The sequence below is a fragment of the Trifolium pratense genome, linkage group LG2 (assembly GCF_020283565.1).
Source record: "Trifolium pratense cultivar HEN17-A07 linkage group LG2, ARS_RC_1.1, whole genome shotgun sequence".
Taxonomy (NCBI): Eukaryota; Viridiplantae; Streptophyta; class Magnoliopsida; order Fabales; family Fabaceae; genus Trifolium; species Trifolium pratense.
Window position 1 is genome coordinate 1,017,364 of NC_060060.1, and position 12,753 is coordinate 1,030,116.

Consider the following 12,753-nt stretch of genomic DNA (forward strand, 5'->3'; position numbering starts at 1 on the left):
CCCGGCACCCAAGTAAGTAATATATGTAATTTTAATTTATAATATTTAGTGATAGTTTTTTTTTTACCGTACACTTAGAAATAGTTACTTAGCATTTTATTATTACTATGTATTTAAAAAAAGAAAAAAAATAATATTTTAAAAAATTATAATATATATGTTAAAAAGTCGGTAGTTTTGTCAACTAAAAAACTTTGTATTTTTTAGATTTAATAAACCATAAACTTTAAAAATAAAATGTTAAAAGTTTATATGTTATTGTTGAGTAGACATATATATATGTCCAAAATACTTTTGAAAAATAAAGTAATAAATTTAATACATTGATCTAATTATATATTAATTAAACTACGCAGATATGGATTTTACCAATCGTAATTGGATGTACGATAGACATAATCCTGGAAAGAGGGTTAAAATAGGATGTCCTATTTGCATGATGGACACCAAAGCGTTTTGGTTACACAACGGTGGGAAGGCTACTTGGTTTGACTGTCATCGTCGGTTCTTGCCTACTGATCATCCGTTTAGAAGAAATAAAAATGCTTTTGTTCATGGTGAGACCGAGACTCGTGATCCACTAGATTATTTGACATCCCGACAAGTCTGGAACAAAGTGAAAGATATTCCAAAGGTTGAGGTTGTAGGTGGTGTTGCCTCTAAACCGCGTGGTTATGGACAAACACACAACTGGACAAAAAGAAGTATCTTTTGGGATCTGCCGTATTGGAAAGACAACCTTTTACGTCACAACCTTGATGTTATGCATATTGAGAAAAATGTGTTTGAAAATATATTTAACACTGTCATGAATGTCAAAGGAAAAACGAAAGATAATGACAACGCGAGGAGAGACATAGGGTTGTATTGCAAACGTAACGAACTGTTGTTGGTGGAGACATCTAACGGCAAACTTCTTAAACCTCGTGCAAACTATACTTTATCTCCTGACGAAGCAAAATCTGTTTGTCGATGGGTAAAAGAAGTGAAGATGCCAGACGGTTATTCGTCGAATTTGGCGAGATGCGCTGATGTTGACCACGGAAGGATCCTTCAAAACCACCACTTTGGCTCGCTGGTAATTCATACCCTATGTTGTGCCTCAGATGGGAAGAGGAAGAGTATAAGGCAAAGTGTATAAAGAACAAAGCCAACAGAAATACCGATGAAGCCAATCGTGCGTGCGTACACTCTGGAGGGTCGAAATCTGCCGGAACGCTTCGTCTTGAGTTCATTCAACAATTTGGTCGTCCACCCACCTTTATGGAAATGAATGACATGATGCACAAGTATGCAGATTCCGGTGAATGGACGGGGGCAAGGGCGCAAGAAGTTTCGGTAAGTATTTATATATATTATTTATTATTTATTTCTTATAACATTATTTTTTAAACATTATAATTATATTTAAACATTATAATTAATTAATTATAATTATTTTTTAATTTATTGTAGAGGTTGACGCAAATTTGGGCTGAAGAATATAATGCAAGCCAACTACGACTACCACCTCATAGGCGAGATAATGAGGAGGTTCGTCGAAACAAGATGTCGTTGGCTTTTGATAAGAATGCTGGTGGTGCGACTCGAGGTCGCAAATTCGCTGCTGGGTGTACATCTTCTTTATATGCAAGTGACCCAACTGGTTTGAGAGATGTCACTTACACATCTTCATCTTCATCTAGTACAGGACGCTCTCGTCCAGCTCAAAGACAGGAAACCTATGATGAGTATGAAGCGCGAATGAGGGCCACGTATCGAGAAGAACTCCGCGATGAGTACGAAGCAACATTTAATGAGCGGGTGGACCAACGGGTCCAACATCTATTGCAGGAATTCTTTGCGCAGCAGAGGGCGTCGGCGCTGGCGGGGGTTGGATCATCATCTCAGGGATCGGCACGACAAAATCAAAATGCCGGTGAACAAGAATATCGACCGGATTTGAATAGCATGGTCAATTTGAATCAGCTGCCGGAGTACCGAGAGGGTGATCCACTACTGAGTATGAGCATAGAGGATATGAGTCAAATGCTTAATAATGAACCAATTCATTTACAATTTGTTGATCCTGTTGGGCAAACAAGTGGAAGCAGTAGTGGCGGAAGCGGTAGAAATAATCAACAAACTGCTTTCACCGAATACCATCGACAGAGATCATCAAATCCATATCAACAAGACTTCATAATCCCACATGACAACCCCAATCAACCCCAAGACAACTTCTTCCCGAATCAAGCCAGCTTTGATCCCAATCAAGCCCCAATTAACTTTGTTCATAGGCCTGTGGCACGACCTCCGCGAACGTCACTCCCCGGAGTCATGATAAATGAGGGAGGTAGAGGCCGAGGCCGAGGAAGGTCGCGTCAGCCAACATACAGTGGCAAGGGGAAGCGACCACTATATCAGCCGCCTGACCAACCTTGATGTGTAATTTTAATTATCTGTTCTTGATTTAATTATTTGTATAACATAACGACAATTTATATTATGTTTAATTGTTTTCTTTTTTTAATGACAATATTATTGTTATGTTTAATTATGCTTATATTAAGTATTTATATTATGCTTTTAATTAAATTTTAATATTTTTTTGTAAAAATAAAATTATATTTAATATTTTTTAATTATTTATTATGCAGTATATTTTTTTTAAAAAAATAAATTATTAAAACTAGAATTTAAAAAAAAAATTAATAATTTAATTATTTAAAAATCAATATTAATATTGATTTTTAAATAATTAAATTATTAATTTTTTTTTTAATCCGTCTAACAATACTGACGGCTGCAGGCCGTCACAAATTTCAAGTCTGGCATGCACTACTGACGGCTGCAGGCCGTCGTAAATGACAAGCTCTTTTGATATGACCGTTTGGCATTATTGACGGCTCCAGGCCGTCAGTAACGTTATTGACGGTCCTGGGCCGTCAGTAAACATTACTGGCGAGCAAATTGCAGAGGGCCCAAGGCCGTCAGTAATGCATGCATTTTAGACGAAATTTGTGCATTACTGAGGGCTTTTGGCCGCCAGTAAATGCATGTTTTCTTGTAGTGCTCATCTCCATATAAAAATCATTAGCAAGCCTTTCTTTTATATTACTTTGTAACCAATGTATTGTTCTCTTCTTTGACGTATAAAAGAAACTTTTCTTTTATATGTCAAAGATGAAACAAGCCGTGACTTTACCATTGCGAAGATGAAACAAACAATACATTGGTTCACATCATTAGTCAACATTTCACATAAGGCAAATCTTAAATTTTAGTTGGCCATTTAAAACAAAATATACATTAGGATGGAATAATACACTCTTACTAGCTAGCACAAGACTATTCTATGACCATAACTAGCCTTTGCTTAAACAAAGATTAGAGAGCATACATTTTGTTAATCAATACTATTACTAGCTAGTTAGCTAACTTAAGTTAGGTAAAACATTCTTAGTGTTTAAGCAGCTGGAGCATAGTCATAGCCACCGTCATCATCATCGTCACCTTCCCTGTATGAATCTCCATCCCCGTTGTGATAATCTTCTTCAATGCAAGCTCTAGATATACAGCCGAACCAGTCACCTTCAGTAACACATCCATATCCATTCTTAATTCTTTTTGATGCAATGGCCCTGGAAATGGATGTCATTTGATTGAGAATGAAGAAAAGCAAGTGACTTGAAATTATAAAGATAATGGAATTAGGTATGACAAGCTAATTCAGCTAGTTTGTGTGAGTTATATTGTGTTTGAATTGAGGTTAGAGACCAGTTGGTGTTTATATAACAAAAACAAAAGTTATTCGACTTTTACTGGCACAAGAAAGCCACAGAGGGAGTGTGGAACTATGATTAGGGTGTGTGCATCACTTGTTATCTGCATGTGTGATGCAGTCTTGTACAGCCACATTGGCAATTGTCTTTACAATTCAGCTTACACGTTGGAAAAAGCAGCAAACAATCGATTATGCACTGTTTTGATGGAGAATAAAGCAATATTAACCAAGTGTGATAGAATCTTTAGGTGGATGCATGTTAACTCAATCTTTAGTTATCGTTTTATTTTTCAATCTGCAAGGCAAGGAATACCTTAGAACTCAAATTAAAGTTTTGTTTTTCTTTTACTTAGTTATAATTTCATTCCTTCATTGTATAGGTATGACACTGTTAATAAAGTCACAGATTCTGGACTCTGTTATTTTGCATAGTAGTTTTATTTTATATATTTATGACACTGTTACTTAGTACCGGTTAATTTGCAAACTCTGGACACTATTAAGCCTTCGATCGACCATCTATATTTACGAATGTAATACACTCTTATTTTCAATATTGATCATATTTAATACTATACTGAGTGTACTCTGTAAGGGGGATTTTTCTATATCACATTTTTCCTTTCCGTTGTTGATTATAAGCTATGAACATTCTTTAGATTAGATGTGTGTCCACAGTAGAAAGATGTTAAAGGCTAATTTAGATTTTATTTTTGTCGGAGATGGAATTGGACAGTCAGAAAAATGTAAAGGACCAAAATAGTCTTCACCCTTTAATTTTTATAGCTTTGAAGATATTTCAGATTCATTTATTGTCGAAAAACAAAAAAAAAATCAGATTCATTTAGTGCTATTGCTATATATTTATCTTCTAATGATTGTGAAGGACCCAATTGCTATCACTATTTACAAAACTAAACAAAGCATGCATGTCAAAATAAGAAGCTTCCAAGTAACACAATACGACCCTGCAGGTAAATGTTTGTAGAAATACCAAAGATTAACAATATTCGAAGCCTTCGATAGCTGTTTATGTTTTTTCTAAAATCCAAAAATATATATCAAATTAAATTAACTACAAGGTGTGCCTAAAGATAAAAGTTCGTACACAAAGAAAAATAAAGTCTAGAATCATCCGGTGTTGAGCCTCATACAAACTTTTGGATTTAGCATCCAATGATTTATATCAAAACAAAACCTTTTTACCTTGTTTGTTTGTACTACGAGACTAGCTAGAAATCTAGAAATATAAAACAATACTAGATAGTATTTTGGAGAAATGGATAATCAGTATATCCTTGGACAGGGTCATGCGTATAAAAGGTGGTTGGGTCAGCGTGGTTGAACTCATCAACATTCAACTCAAATCGTTTAGGGAGATCTGGATTTGCTAAAAAGAGTCGTCCATAAGCCACTAAATCGGCAGCACCACATGCTATAGCGCAATTTCCGTCATTCCTATCGTAACCTCCGGCAACAATAAATGTCCCTTTAAAGACCTCCCTAATAGGCATCAATGACCATTTGGTGGTGTTGGAGTTATTTAGTGTGACCATCCTAGGCTCGATCACATGACAGTACAAAATGCCCAATTGATTTAATGATTCAGCCATGTAAATAGCCAATACTTGAGGATCAGAGTCCTCACAATCATGATAATCAGCGAAAGGGGACAACCTCACACCAACCTTGTCAGCTCCAATCTCATCAGCTACTGCCTTTGTTACTTCAAGTGGGAAGCGACAACGATTCTCTAAGCTACCTCCATACTCGTCATCTCTATCGTTCACTTTGTCCTTTAAGAATTGGTCCAATAAGTAGCCGTGAGCTCCGTGTATCTCTACTCCATCAAAACCTGCTTCCATGGCATTTCTTGCAGCAATTTTGAAGTCATTAACAAGCAAGGGGATTTCTGAAGGGGCTTGTTTGTGCATGATATTGGGGGTTTACCTTCAGGCTGATATCCTACAATTTGTATATGGAGATCAGGTAATGATTTGTTGTTAGTTTACATACATCCTTGTAATGGAACAAAGATACATCTTCATGATACATACCATAGTTGGATACTCTTCCAGCATGCCAAAGTTGTAAGAAAAATATGCCCCCTTTTTCATGAACTCCTCTCACAATTGGTTTCCAAGCTTCTACTTGTTCCCTTGTCCAAATGCCAGGCGTATTTGGGTACCTTTCATTTAGTCATCCAAACAACACTCCAAAAAATTATTCTCATTTTTTTTTTTCCATTTTGTCCAATGACTAAAAATTTCACCCATAATATAGATAAATGGATGATCGGGATTCGAACCCTAACCACTGCATAAATTATTCTCATATTTATTGCACCGCATAAATTAAAAAATTAACGTATAGGTGGTGGTGGCCAAATTACGATCCATATTTTCACTCATCAACAATGGATCATAAGAAAAAACATTAGACTTAATTAAGAAAAACATAAATGAAATTATAGTAATTTTTACTATGTTATCATTAGACTTAATTATGCTTATAAAAAAAATAAAAAATTAGACTTAATTATATTTTTTTTTCTCCACCTAATTTTTTTCACTCATGGAATTAATCAATCCCTCTATTTTTATCTTTTTTGAAACCTTTTGTGCTTCTTTTCATAGGGGAAAGAAGTAAAGGTTCTCTGGTTGGTTTTACATTTGATTTTATGATTAGAATTAGAAGGCAAGAAGTGACTTTATCTTCTTTTCTAAAGGCTCGTTTGACCCAACTTTTGGTAGAGCTTATGCAATATAAATTAAATTTTATGTTATTTTATAAGTTCACACTAGTGAAAATTGTAATTTTATAAGCTATTTTATCATAAACTATCTTAACAAACTTATAATAATACCTCCGGTCCTTATTATAAGGAACAATTTGGAAAAAACACACATACCAAGAAACTTTATCTTTCTTAATAAAAATTCTAAAATTTTACAATCTATTCCAAAACTAACCTTCGTGTATTAATTTATCCTTAGGGAATATATCACTCTAATTAATGCATAACTTTGGAATGGATACAATTTAATAAGGGTAAAAATGAAATTGTAAGAATAAATTTAATGATTGTTTCTTATAAAAAGGACCAATTTTTTTTCCAAATTGTTCCTTATAAAAAGGACCGGAGGGTAAAAATTACATAAACTATTTTCATAAACTTAAAAAAAGCCGGCCAAACGAGCCTAATTAAATCATCCTCAATTTTTGAGATTGCAGAGGTGTGATTAAAATCTTATCTTGACATTGGTTGCTAGAAAAAACGTTGGGGCCACCTTATTTTATAAATGAATATGGATCACAAATTTACTTAGTTCTAATCTTAGATTACCTAAAGTAGTTACGGGGATATGTATTGCATGTAGTCAGGACAGATTTGGCCGAACGATTCAAATTTAAAGCAATCTAATAAAATCACTTTAAATTTAAATTGTCTGATCTTAATCGAATGGTCATAATTGCATGTAGTTTTAATCAATACAATCTGGATTCATTGGTGGAGGTATGTTGTTGTGATTAAAATCTTATCTTGACATTGGTTGCTAGCAAATCTTATTCTATGAATTAATATGGATCACAAATTCACTTGGTTCTATTCTTCATATTGACCTAGGAGTTTGTGGATGTATGTACTAGCACTTGTAATCTTATTATTATTTTTTTATTAAAATTTTAACGTGATTTTAAAAATTAAAAGAATCAACTATTTGTGGGACAAATGATATTTTTACAAATAGATTTAAAGAAGGAATAGTGTAAATAATTAATTGGGTGGTAGTTCAAAAAAAAATTAATTAATTGGGTATATAGAAATTAGAAACTGAGATTACTCACCCTTGTGCTGTTTGAGACACACCAGCGCCTTCTGCAATCAAGAAGTCACCCTTAGTTGTTCTTTGAGAATAATAGAGAATAGCATGAGGCTGGGCAACAAAGTTGTAAGATCTTGATCGAGTTAACGGAGCCAACACTATCCTATATATATATATATATATATATATATGCTAACTTAGACTCAGTTGGGTCTAAGTTAGCAAGGTGCACCTTTTGAGTTGGACAAAAATACCCATTTTTTTAATTTTTGAAAGAATAGAGCAACAGGGGCATTTCTGTAATTTTACCCAACAATACACGCGCCCCCCACTTCTTTTTCCCCCCCAGGACACGTGGCAGCGTGTTATTGGACACAATCAGCGCGCGTGCATCACACGCGCCGACAGGCGCGCGTTTGGTGGAAGGATGACGCGGAGAGAGAAAGTTTTTGAAAAGGCAGGCCACGTGTCAGCATATGATTGGCTACGTTAATTTTTTTCCATTTAATACTTTAAACTCGATTATTTCGTCGTAAATTAATTTTTTATACCAAAATTCATAATTTTTTTTTCTCTACAAATAGAGACTTGGTTCGTTTGATTTGGACACAGAAAAAAAAACCCAATTTTTCACTACCTTAATCTCATTTTTCACTACCTTAAATCAACTCACCGAAACCATTCTACCAGGAAAATGATTTCAGAGTGCAAATCTCCGAAACCATTCTACAAGCTAAATGGTTTCAGAAGCAAATAACTAATAATCAACTTACTGAAACCATTCTACCAGCAAAATGGTTTCAGATTACAACTCTCTGAAACCATTGTACCAGATAAATGGTTTCAGAAGCAAACACAATTAATAAATTACTCACTGAAACCATTCTACCAGTAAAATGGTTTCAGAATGCAACTATGTGCAACCATTCTACAAGCTAAATGGTTTCAGAAGCAAATAACTAATAATCAACTTACTGAAACCATTCTACCAGCAAAATGGTTTCAGATTACAACTCTCTGAAACCATTGTACCAGATAAATGGTTTCAGAAGCAAACACAATTAATAAATTACTCATTGAAACCATTCTACCAGTAAAATGGTTTCAGAATACAACTATGTGCAACCATTCTACCAGTAAAATGGTTTCAGAAGCAAACATTAGTTTTTTATTACCGTTTTATCTCATTTAATTAACTAAAAATAGTTTCAGGTCTCCAAAAATTTCATAAAATATACCAAAAGTTCCAGAATATTATCTACTATTTTCCTGGTATAATGGTTTCAGTGAGTTGGTTGAGTGGTGCGTGTTAAATTACAACACACAAGTAACGTATTTAGTAAACAATAAATGAGATTAAGGTAGTGAAAAATTGCGTTTTTTTTTCGGTGTCCAAATCAAACGAACCAAGTCTCTATTTGTAGAAAAAAAAATTATGAATTTTGGTATAAAAATAAAAAAATAAAAAATTAATTTACAACGAAATAGTTGAGTTCAAAGTAAAAAATGAACAAAAATCACGCCCAGCCAACCATTGTGTGACACGTGTCCTACTTTTAAAAAGCAAATTTTTCTCTCTCCAGGTTGTAATCCAGTGTGACGCAGGCGCTTGAATCTGATGGATCAGGATGATCTGGGCTGTCTGATTGATCAGACAGTCTTGATGAGATCAGATCTTGGCTGTCTGATGGAAATCAACGGTCTGTAACCATGGTCCTTCGGTACGCGCGCGACACTGGATCCGCGTTTATTAATGGTTTAAGAAGGTGGGGCGCGTGTATATGGTTGGCAAAATTGCAGAAAATTACAGAAATGCCCCTGTTGCTCTATTATTTCAAAAATTAAAATAATGGGTATTTTGGTCCAATTGAAAAGGTACACCTTGCTAACTTAGACCTAACTAGGGTCTAAGTTAGAAAACCCCTATATATATATATATATATATATATATATATATATATATATATATATATATATATATATATATAGAGTCAGGATCCGTTGACACCAACTAGTTTGACACCAAATGTTACACCTCTCAATAACGTTTTAACCGATATAAATTTTATAAAATCCACCGTTGGATTGAAAGTTTACATCATATAGATCATTTGTGTAAAATTTCAAATAAATCCAAAATCATTTGATATGTTATTGAGATACATCAAAATTAACGGTTTTTGTATTTTTTTAAATGCCGTTAATCTTTATGTGTCTCAATAGCATATCAAATGATTTTGGATTTGCCTGAAATTTTACACAAATGATCTATATGATGTAAACTTTCAATCCAACGGTGGATTTTATAAAATTTATATCGGTTAAAACGTTATTGAGAGGTGTAACATTTGGTGTCAAACTAGTTGGTGTCAACGGATCCTGACTCATATATATATATATATATATATATATATATCGTATTGTTAAATCAAAACATAGAAAATTATATAAAATCACTGTCCAGGGTATGAAATTCAAGAAATATTATACTACAAATTAGTTACTAGGTACTACTACCTGTGAGATAGATTAAAGTTTCCCATTTTGAATGGAGTGAGCAAGGGTATTGTCTCTCTTCCATCGAATACTTCGTTGCTTTCTCCTCTCGTCATCCTTTTAGTTCTTCACAATAATCATAAAATATAAATAAACGACTTTACTTTATCCCTCTATGTATATATTTTTCTTCACAATAATCATAAATTATATAAAATATTAATTTTTGAGGATATCTGACTTGAATTATGTTTTAGTTTAAAGCTGGTAGTCTAAATCATTGTGTGTATCGACCGCGGGAAGAGATTCAGGAAAATAGTAGAATTAGGATTGAAGGTTAATTCTTATAAACACCTTTAAAATTTTGTTGTAACTAAACTCGGAATTTCATTTTAACCAAACTCATTAATATAGTGGAAAGGAGAGATGTTCTCTCCCCCGAATAGGCTATTGTTGGGCCGAACTGGGTAAATAAATATCGTGTGTTTTTTCTTATCTCCTTTATCGTTTTTATCATTTATAATTATTATTGTTTATCCGCTTCATTTTAGTTGTCATTCTTTTGCTTCACACATCAAATATTTCACTCATGTGATTTTACTATGAGGGTCCGTTTGATCTGCTAAAAAATAAGGGAATAGACAGGAAAACTCTAGTTGTATTGTGTTTGATTGTAAAACTGTTCCAGGAACTGGACAAATTGAGAGGCAATGGACAGAACAAAAACAGAAAATTTTGTCACTCACTAAACCACAACACAACTTTTTGTCCGCAGTACAAGTTGTATAAAATACCAAAAATACCATTTTATTAACCAAATATCGTATAAGACAAAAATTGTTCAATATCCCAAAAGTTTGTTTTGTGCTGTTCTGTCATGTGTTGTGCTGTTCTGTCTTGTACTGTTATGTCCAGTACTAACCCTTTAACGGATCAAACACAAGTCTCTTACAATGTTTTGATAGTTTTATTTTTAGCTGCAGGGTTTCGAACTGAGTACCTCTAGATTGAAAATTGAATCCTCAACCAAGTAATCTCTAAGGAAACAGGCTGATAGTTTTATTTCTAATTTAGTTCACTTCTTAATCCATGATATTTTCATATTAATGATAATTAACAGCTTGAATCCTGGCCATTTGAATGGCATGGACAGAGGGAAAGGCGGATCCACCCAAAAGCCTCTCTAATTCGTTTAAATAAATACTCTAAATTGTCCCAAAAGCCTCTCTAATTGTCGTGACATTACCATTGCGAAGATGAAACAAGCAATACATTGGTTCAAAATCAAATCATATAAATTAGTCAACAACATTTCACATTAGGCAAATCTTACATTTAAGTTGGCAATTTAAAATAAAATCTACATTAAGGATCGAATAATACACTCTTACTATCTAGCTCAAGACTATTCTATGACCATTATAATTAGCCTGTGCTTAAACAAAGATTAAGGCATAAATTTTGTTAACACGTTCTTAGAGTTTAAGCAGCAGGAGCATAGTCATAGCCACCGTCGTCATCATCGTCACCTTCCCTGTAAGAATCTCCATCCCCATTGTGATAATCTTCTACTTCAATGCAAGCTCCAGATATATAGCTGAAACACTCACCTTCAGTAACACATCCATTCTTAATTCTCCTTGTTGCAATGGCCATGCAAATGGATGTCATTTGATTGAGAATGAAGAAAAGCAAGTGACTTGAAATGAGAAAGATAATGGAATTAGCTATGACAAGCTAATTAAGCTAGTTGTGTGAGTTGTGTTGTGTTTGAGTTGAGGTTAGAGACCAATAACCAGTTGGTGTTTATATAACAAAAACAAAAGTTGTTGGACTTGTACTTGGCACAGAGGGAGTGTGGAATTATGATTAGGGTGTGTGAATCACTTGTTATCTGCATGTGTGATGCAGACTTGTATAGCCACATTGGCAATTGTCTTTACAATTCAGTTTACACGTTGGAGAAAGCAGCAAAGAATCGATTATGTACTGTTTTGATGGAGAATAAAGCAATATTAACACAGTGATGGAATCTTTAGGTGGATGAATGTTAAGTCAATATTTGCTTTTCTAGATTAGATGTGTCTCGATGTTGTACAATTGTTAGTGTTTGACACCGCCGTATATGATTACAATGAATTGTTTGTCATTTAAAAAAAAAATTAGGCTTAATTAGTAAAATGGTCCCTTAAAGACATTTTTGGTTTCAGATTGGTCCCTTAAAGAAAAAAAGGTCCAAATAAGTCCCTTAAAGAAAAAAAGTCCGAATAGATCCCTTAAAGACATCTCCGTTAATCAGTTTGGTCCTATTTAGACCTCTTTTTAGGGACCAAACTGATTAACGGAGATGTCTTTAAGGGACCTATTCGGACTTTTTTTTCTTTAAGAGACCTATTTGAACCTTTTTTTCTTTAAGGGACCAATCTGAAACCAAAAATATCTTTAAGGGACCATTTTACTAATTAAGTCAAAAAATTATTATCAGTGTTGATCTGTATCCATATATTGTGTCCAGTGTCCATATCTGTCTCCGTACTTCATAGTTTAGAAGTCTATTTCCCGATATTTTGTATGTTACCTTTTGATTAATATTGGTATTGCGACTATTATACATCTTTTCTTGAAATAAGAATAATTCATGTTCTGATTTTAATCTTGAAGACT

At 33.8% G+C, this 12,753-nt stretch overlaps 1 pseudogene; it reads right to left on the bottom strand.

Annotated features, from left to right (window-relative positions):
- Window positions 1-4,871: 4,871 nt before the first annotated feature.
- On the bottom strand, window positions 4,872-10,274 carry LOC123907673 (annotated as a pseudogene).
- Between the last annotated feature and the right edge of the window lie 2,479 nt (window positions 10,275-12,753).